General features: G+C 41.0%; 1 long non-coding RNA gene across 1 annotated transcript; it reads left to right on the forward strand.

Moving 5' to 3' along the window:
- Positions 1 to 1,691: 1,691 nt before the first annotated feature.
- On the forward strand, positions 1,692 to 8,898 carry LOC146719385 (uncharacterized). The gene is made up of 2 exons (XR_014921476.1): positions 1,692 to 1,888; positions 2,914 to 8,898. It is a non-coding gene; the product is annotated as an uncharacterized LOC146719385 (long non-coding RNA).

Below are 8,898 nucleotides of genomic sequence, written 5' to 3' on the forward strand. Positions count from 1 at the left end.
ATACATACATATACATATATATATATATATATATATATATATATATATATATATATATATATATATATATATATTTGGATAACATCTGTTCTTTCCTTAAAATGTAAACAATGTTTTTAATGCCTCTGGAGGAGACAGAGCTGATGCACAGGTATCTACTATCTACTTTTGTTTACAGTAAGCAGTAAGTTGAATTTACTTCCAGGAATAGTTTATTGTACTTACGTTGGCTCCATGGTGTAGTGGTTAACACCTTACATGTGACAGATGCTTAGTTAAGGACCAGCAGGAGACACAAACCGGGGCTCACAAGCTTGTGTACTCCTAATGTTGGATATTGTGGTCTAAGTCTTGTACGTTTAACTTTAATTTTCTGAAGTCAAGTTTATGTTCACACAAGAAACAGACAGAACAGTGTTTCCCAGTCAAGTGAGGCTGTGGGCCTCTTTAGAAATAAATAAATATTTGTGTAATGTCAATTTATAATGTGTTATCAATCACAGGGTTGAATTTCTACAGAAATTCACACCCACATTTACTTTTAAAACATCAGACAAAATGATACATAATTACTTTTCAGTTTTATTTGTAATTAAGTATTTTCACTGTGTTCAAAAAAGATTTTCACCTTGTGTGCTGTACTTTATAAATTGGTCGTTTTTCTTCTTTTGAATTATAATAAAAACTAAACAAGCAGCTCTCCAATACTGAAGCGAATTTCCCTTTGAAGTACAGTTGAATACACGTACAGTGCAGTATGAAATTAAATAGCCAGTCATAGATAGTTGAGTAAATGAACCGTGTTACATTCCGACACTTAATAGAGTCGAGTCTGTCACCTAAAAATAGTTTCCACGTCTCCCTGACCTACGAACTAAAACATTCAGCATCGTTCCTGTGTGGATGTGGACCTCATTAACTGTGGCTTTGGAAACATTTCCTTTTCTTACATTTTCTTGTAGTTTCGTCGCTGGTCGCCCACTAGACTATATCTCTCTCTCTATTTTGGTGCTTCCTCGCGCTGCCAAACCCCTGACGTAATGCTCTGCTGTTAATGATTAGCATGTGGAAACGGGCAGAGCGAGCCCCCCTTAAGTCAAGGCGGCCGAAACAAGGCCGGATATCGACTGCACTGATCTTCAAAATAAAAGCAGAATGCCTATCACAAGCGTCCACGAATGTGCTAAGTAACTAAGTACAAAAACGGATCAAATACTATTCAGGAGCATCTTTCACAGAGTACTTTAGCTGAGTATTGCGTCTTCATACTTGTCCTTAATTACATTTCAGAAGCACTAGTTTTTAACTTTTAATCCCAGTACATTCATACAAAACAGGTTGACTGGCATGGAAAAAACATCTGATAATTATGAAAATTAAAGTCAGGATTTTGGCAAACAAATCAGTTTTTGAGGGGATAAACGTCAGATTTCTAAAATAAGCAATAATAAAAGATATAAGCTAAGAGATAATAAAAGAAAATCTTGAGAAAAAACAGAATCCAAAAATTCTTACTTTTTCTCTTTGAATTCTGACTTTCCTCGTGAAACCTATATTCATAGTTAATCATAGTATGCACTAAAAAAAACAAACACGATCTTAAGTTGAAACTACTGTAGTAGTTCAGTGACGTTTTCTAAAAAATGCTCACCGCTACTGCTTAGCTTTATTTTGAAAAGTGTTGAGGGAAGTCGGTGTCACAACTTTACTGCTCACTTAACCATGGAGTTTTAGGGCAGTGGAGCCCGTCTGCTGGGGGAGAGACAGAGGAAAAGTTAGTCAAGATGGCAAATCCCACAGACCGGGAGTAAAGGGGCACCGCTCCCCGAAAAAGCCGAGCCTGCTGCCCGTTCTGAGACAAACCCAACGATGCGAACAGCGCCAGCAGGTAGGAACCTTAAAGTTTGGTGTGTGTAATAACCGCTTTCCCCACAATGATTAACACTCAAATTGAAGTTTTTAGCTAAGCTGTTTCCCTCCGTTGTTTTATCAACTCTACCCCAGTCTTTAAATGAAAATTACACAGTTTTAGCGGTTGACTAAGGACTTTTCAAGTAATGTCGCGGGGAATGTGGAATTCCCAGCCATTAAATTTTATTCGCGGGGCTAACACTGTTGGGAAATTTGCTAACGGTAACTTGGGTTAAATTTACAGCTGCTACGCGGTTATTCTATGGAAACGTTCTAGATAGGAACGTGGATAAATGTACGGATCTGTTCCCTAGTTTTCTGTTTCACAACATTTTACAAACTCCTCGTACACTCTAACACACGCCGACAGTCATTCCCTGTGTGCTGATGAGGCAAAGTGACAGTTTTAGACAGCGGTAAAAGCTCGGGAACCTGGAGTCGGCTCGTAGCCTGCTCTGCAGGGTTTTTACAGCTGAAAGCTAGCCTTCACTGCCGGATCTCGGTCTCCGATACGAAGTAACCTGTCATTAGAATAACGGAGGGAAGTCGGTGCTATCGTCTGTGCAGCACACAGGCGTGCCAGTGGCCGCCGTCGGTAACCCGGCGTCCTTTTCGGAAAATTCCGGGATGTAGCGCCACTAGTACCGACAGCTGTATTTTTAAGGAATGGGTGGATACCAAAAAAAACGCAAATTATTTATTTTTGTCCCGGTGGTGAATGCCACAAGCCTGTTCGCATAGCGACGGCGAGGAGGAGACCTATAAAGTATGAGGGTTTTTTTTTCTTTTTTCCTCCCTCTCTTTCAAACTACCCCACTGCAGCAGCAAGTCTGAAGCAACAGGGACACCGTCGCGTTTCTAACGATGCTCAGTGTTCTGTAAAAGTCACCGTAGAGGTCTGATAAGAAGGGAGAGACCTACTTAAGTAGAAGCTGAGAGCAGCGTGGGTTAAATGTTCCCTTTATTCCCCTCCCTCACTTAACATCTGACACCCTCTTGCAGGGCTGAGAGGGATTCCCTGAAGAAAAATGCCTGTGAGGCTGAAGCTGATGTGACACAGCCTGTGCTGGAAGAAAGCTGACTCATCAAATATCAATCGCTCTGAGAGTGACTAAGCAGCAGCAGGAGTTCGTTTCACCTAATGCCCAGCAAGAAGAGCAACTAACACCCCCCTCCCATCTTCTCTCACCCTTACAACCCAGAGATTATCATACAGGAGAAGGCTCCACCAGGAATACTGGCAGAGACTGCTGACCTGACTAATAATAATAATAATAATAATATATAAAAGCTTAGAATGGTAACACAGCGCCACAGCTGAACAGAGACGCCAATAACCGCTGTAAAGCTACCGTTCAGTCTTAAGAGCAGATACGCTTCAATCCGCCAGCCTTCAACCCCCCCCTCCCGTCTTGCAGACCATGATGTTTCGTGATCAAGTGGGTGTGTTGGCCAGCTGGTTCAAGGGGTGGAATGAGTGCGAGCAGACGGTGGCCCTGCTGTCCCTGCTGAAGAGGGTGAGCCCAACCCAGGCCCGCTTCTTGCAGCTCTGCCTGGAGCACTCGCTTGCCGAGTGCACCGAGCTGCAGGTCCTGGAGGGGGAGGCCAATAATCCAGGTAGGACTACCACATGCTTGGTTAGATGCATTTACAGGCACTCACAAACACTACGATTACTTTTTTGTTCTTCACACTGCACTCTTCTCCTTCAGCAACTTCACTCTTCTTATCATAAAGGAGTGAACTGCGAAATTGGAAAAAAAAAACCTAACCCAAAGTAGATTTTTGTGCTTTTCGATTTATTCAGGCATATTTCTGAAATCTGGGAGTTGCCAGCAGTTATTACAGAAGAGGAAAGAGTGATGCATCTTCTCCACTTACAGAGCTGGAATCCATTGATGCAGCAGTTATCACAGTCACTGTGACAGTTTAGCTGTTTCTGGTCAGGTTTTTCACTTATTTAAAACGAAATGTGTTTTTTCCATTGTTCCATTGTAGTTCTCAATCTTGTAACAGACACTAGACAATCATGGTGCAGGCATCCCAAGGGCATTAGAATAAACTTCCTGTGTGAGGTGTTCCTGTAGATACATCAGGAGTGGTAAATTGCTGAATCATTGATGGTGTTGTGCTGCACCCTGTGGCTGGTCAGTAGATGAGAGTGAGAGGAGGTTGAGAACTCGCACACGTTACCTCAGCTGGCACCACGGGTGGTTGGTGATGGCAGTCGGTTAGTGTGCCAGCCTTTATTGCCATGATGGTCCCTGGGCGGGTACTGGGCCAAGACAACTGAGGTGTTGGGGAGCGGGCGTGCATTCTGGTTTGGTTTTTGTTCCATCAGACTGCAGTGTGGCCATGGAAACTAAAACCCTGGCAACCGACTGAGCTCATGAAAAATAGAATGAAGCGGTGCTGCTGCTGCTGCAGCAGCAGAGTGAAAGCGTCTCCGTGCACCTATGGCAACAGCTGTATGCGGTAACACTGGGCCATCACAGCAAACCTGCCTGAAGTGATACTCACAGATATTACAGAGTTTCTATCAGGGTGTACCACAGTCAGGGGCTTCGGTTAATACAAGCTGGTCTTTGTTATTATTGAGTAAAACTGGAGACATCAAAGTGCAGTTTATGAAATTCTCTTGGTCGACCCCTCCCAAAGTCAGGCTTGTTTATAGTGTCAGAGATCAGAGCAAAATGAGGACAGAGGCGATGGAGGAGGGCTGATGTCTTCTAATTCATCAGCTGTTCCTCCTTTTATTTTTATTTTTTTACTTTTCAGAATGTGCTCCATCATGCGAGATAGACTTATGGTCTTTGTGGTGATATTTAAGTCAGTTATGTTCAGTGTGGCTCCTAATTTTACAGCTAGCAAGACGTTGATTTTATTTATTTATTCTCACAGGACAGTTGAATTCCTAACAAAGGAGGCTGGAGAATTTTTCATTTGATTAATTTTCTTAAAATTAGTCCAGTTTAGCATTATGATCTGTTATATTTACCAGCCAGTGTAGTTTTCAAGTAATCTTCATCCATGTCTGTGAGTGATGGACAGGAGACCCCTACAGGAGCTACCCCAAATACGGGTATTTGTTAGAGGTGTGACAAAAGTGCACAGCATTGTGTTGTGACTCTGTCTTTATGTATTGTGAGACTCTGACTTATCCTAGTTGGTCATGTGGAGCTGTTAATTCCTGGTTAAAACATCTAGATCTAATGGAAGCTGACCCAGCTAAGAACAAGTGATGATACTTATTTTATTTCTCATTTCTTTGTTTTTCTCAACAAAACAAAACATAAAAGCCATACAAAAACAGAGGTAAATGGATGTAGAAGTAAAAAACATTGATCTGGAGAATTGTCACATCCCAAATTTTTAATAAGTCTGTGTATAAACAGTTGCAGGTTCAAATCCCCGAACCGCTGATTGAAAAAACTAAAACGCATATTGGTGACAGAGTGTGGATCTATGAACCAGTCTTTTCAGATCAGTTTTTTCTTTACTTCAGCACTTGACAGTGATAGGAGCAGGTTGCAGGAGAACCAGTGTAACATTGAGGAAGCTAGCAGCAAAGTGTCATTAGTTAACAGCGTTAACATCTCCAATTTCTTCCTCACAGTATGCACTGATATCAGATTAGTGAACAGTATCGACAGATACTCGGTGTGAGAGAGGGAAACATGTTGTATAATAAATACTCACAAAGAAAATGGCGGCCGTTACAACCTATGTCTAAAAATGCAGTTTCATGCATCGGTCAAAACATTCTACTCCAGGTTCATGACGCCCAGCTCAAAACACTAAACCCAAGTCGAGTTGCCCAAGATTCACAGAATTTACAGAAAATGTAAAATTTTTGTGATATATATCGTTGTCGGGATGATAAATTGTCTTATATCGGGATATGAGATTTTGGTCCTGTCGCACAGCCCTAATTTGTGTAACTAGGCAGGGCAGTAAGGATTCAAGGAGCTTTATTGTCATTCGCATCACATGTTAACATGAGGTGGAACAAAATTATGTACACGCGGTCCTGGAGCGAAAAGAAACAAAATAATGAAGAAACAGAGTTTTTTTTTTTTCTTAAAAAGTAATACATAAATATTTGGGGTTTTTTGGGTTGTTGTTTTTTTTTTCCTAACAAACAGAATAACAAGTAATAAAACAATATGATAAATAATATGATAACTAGAGTGCAACAACCCGAGTACCAGTATGGATATAGAGTGTAGGTATAAATAAATACTTTAGCAGCAAAGTGCATGATGACCAGCATTGATAAAGTGACAGTGTCAGTAGTGATTAAGGTGCTACAATAGCAGTTCTTGACCATTTATGCATTGAGAAGTCTCACAGCTTCTGGAATGAAGCTGTTTCTCAGTCTGGTGGTTTTGCATTTAATGCTCCTCAGCCTCCTGCCTGAGGGGATCGGGACAAAGAGTGTGTGTGCTGGGTGAGTGGGGTCCTTCATGATACAGGTTGCCCTCTTCCTGCATCTGGAGCTATATATGTCTGTGACAGTTGGGCGGCTTCACCACCCTCTGTAGAGCTTTCCTCTCTGCCACAGTGCAATTTCCGTGCCACACGTTGATGCCGGAGCACAGAACACCAGTTACAAAGAGAGGAGCTCAGTCCACAGTCAGTAATTTATCAACAAGTGTCTGTGGGATCATTGTGTTGAAAGCAGATGAGAAGTCCACGAAGAGCAAACGGACGTAGGAATTCTTCTGCTCCAGGTGGGTGAGGGTGGTGTGAACCACAGAAGAGATGGCATCTTCTGTGGAGTAATTGTCTACCAGTCGCACAAACCTCTCGCTCAGCTTCTGCCTAATTATAATCTATAGTAGTTCAAGAGAGTTGGTACCTGCCTCTGTACCCAAATATTTGTACTACTACTAATACTAATAATAATAATAATTTTTTAAAAGAAATGTTTAGAATACTCGTTTGATTGTTACCAAAGTCTCCTTTAGAGTGAGGCACACACCTGCTATAAATGTAAGAAGGATTTCCTCAATTTTACTGACATCTTAGACCAGGGGTGTCAAACTCAAATACACAGTGGGCCAAAATTCAAAACTGGAACAAAGTCGCGGGCTAACGTTAATATTTATTGAAATATATTTATTCCTCCAGATATAAGAATGAATCTTTTCTTATGGACTCAAACACGTTTTGCTGAAAAACTGAATATGGAACAAGCAAAGCTTAATACTAAACAATATATATATTAGCTGTATAATACCAGTAGGCCAGCTCTAATAGTAATTTGGTATGGCTTCGCGGGCCAAATGTAATTAGGCTGCAGGCCAGAGTTTGACACCTATGTCTTAGACAGATCAGGGACAATTGCACTGTTCAGGTTTGGTGATTCAAAACGGAGTCTGTTTATCTCAGTGTCATCAGGTCAGGAATTTACAAAGTGAAGTAACTCTGTGGTTTTGCTACATTTACAGAAGCACACACATTTGAATAGTAACTCAAGTAAAGTCTCCTAGAATTTTCGTAATGCTTTTAAACTGATCAGTTGGAGTAAGTTTGTAGTTATTAGTATAGAACATGTCAGAACAGCTGCATTTTATTTAGATTTCTATCAAAACAGATCATTTTTCACCCCTTTTCCGGTCAACATTAAAGGTAATGATGTTTTTATTAAGAAAACATATCATACTATTGTGGAATGACTTGGGAAAATTGGATAATTTGGAGTTTCTTTCTTGACAAAGTCCTTGGTCTGAATCAGAGTATTCTGAATAGTTAGAAGTTATCAATTTGATATACGTCAGCTCTGCGTGTTCAGTTTGCACCTCTAGTTCACTGGAATAATTTTAAAGTTATTAAATGAGTTTCTAACTTCTGTAAATCCTGGAATTTGACGTCGTGCCCCTCAGTTTTGTCACACCTCGATCATCTTGTGGCCATTTCTAATCTGCTGATTCAGCTTGGTAACATGAAATCCGTGGCCCATTTCAGCTCTGTGGACCTAGCGTCAGAGCACATGCAGCTGAAAAGAGGGAGACTGGGAAGATTGTCTGGTTACATGATCCCTCTGGTATGTTGTGGTAGCTTGTTTGAGTGCTTATGTACTAGGGTAAGGCTGATAGATCAGTTAGCTGTTTTCTTTTTGTTTGTTTGTTTTGTTTTTTTCTGAGTTTGTATGGGCAGTTTATTGGTTTTTGAGTTTCTCAGTTTTAAAGTTGTTTTCAGTGACTTAAAAGCTGCTTCCCCAAAAGAGTTTTAGCACATAGTTCTGTGAGATCTTTTTTTTCCCCCTTCATGGATTTGACTAAAACACAGAGTACACTTTTGAAATTAAAACAAGCTATTATATACATACAGTGTGGGCAGGATAAAAAGCAAATTCACTAATCCTAAACTGAGTCAAAACTTCTGAGTCAAAACACTAATTACCGACTGCTTGTGAATCAGGACAGTGGGATTTTATGCTGATACAGAAATGAGACCTGCAGGCACTTAAAGGGTTAACATTAGGGCTGCCACGATTAGTCGACTAGTCACGATTATGTCGACTATTAAAATCGTCGACGACTAATTTAATAGTCGACGCATCGTTTGAAGCTTTGTAAGATCACAAAGGACGCAGGAGTACCGGTAGTAGGATTTAAGAGTGTAATAACGGACTGAAACAGAAGATGGCAGCACTGCATGTACAAGGATGCCAGCTGCCGTTAAACCCCGAAGAAGAAGAAGCTGTGTCCCAGAATTCATAGCGCAGCCCAGCGCAGTTGTCAACAATGGCGGCAGCTAGTTAGTTTTAACTTTACTCTTATTATTCTTTCTGGGTCACAAAATAAACGTTTAACATATTTTCAGGCTTGAATGTAGCTGTGTAAACCTCAAATATCTGCTCAGTTTATCAAGACACCACATATTGTCAAAAGCGCTCCGACGTTTTCGGAGACGTCTGTTACCCACTAGCTCGTTAGCTAGGCGGGGGCAAGGCTAACTAGAGCCGTGAGAACACCGGAC

Source organism: Copadichromis virginalis, linkage group LG1 (assembly GCF_057382275.1).
Source record: "Copadichromis virginalis isolate Kocher_CV1m ecotype Utaka linkage group LG1, C_Virginalis_male_GT1.1, whole genome shotgun sequence".
Lineage (NCBI taxonomy): Eukaryota > Metazoa > Chordata > Actinopteri > Cichliformes > Cichlidae > Copadichromis > Copadichromis virginalis.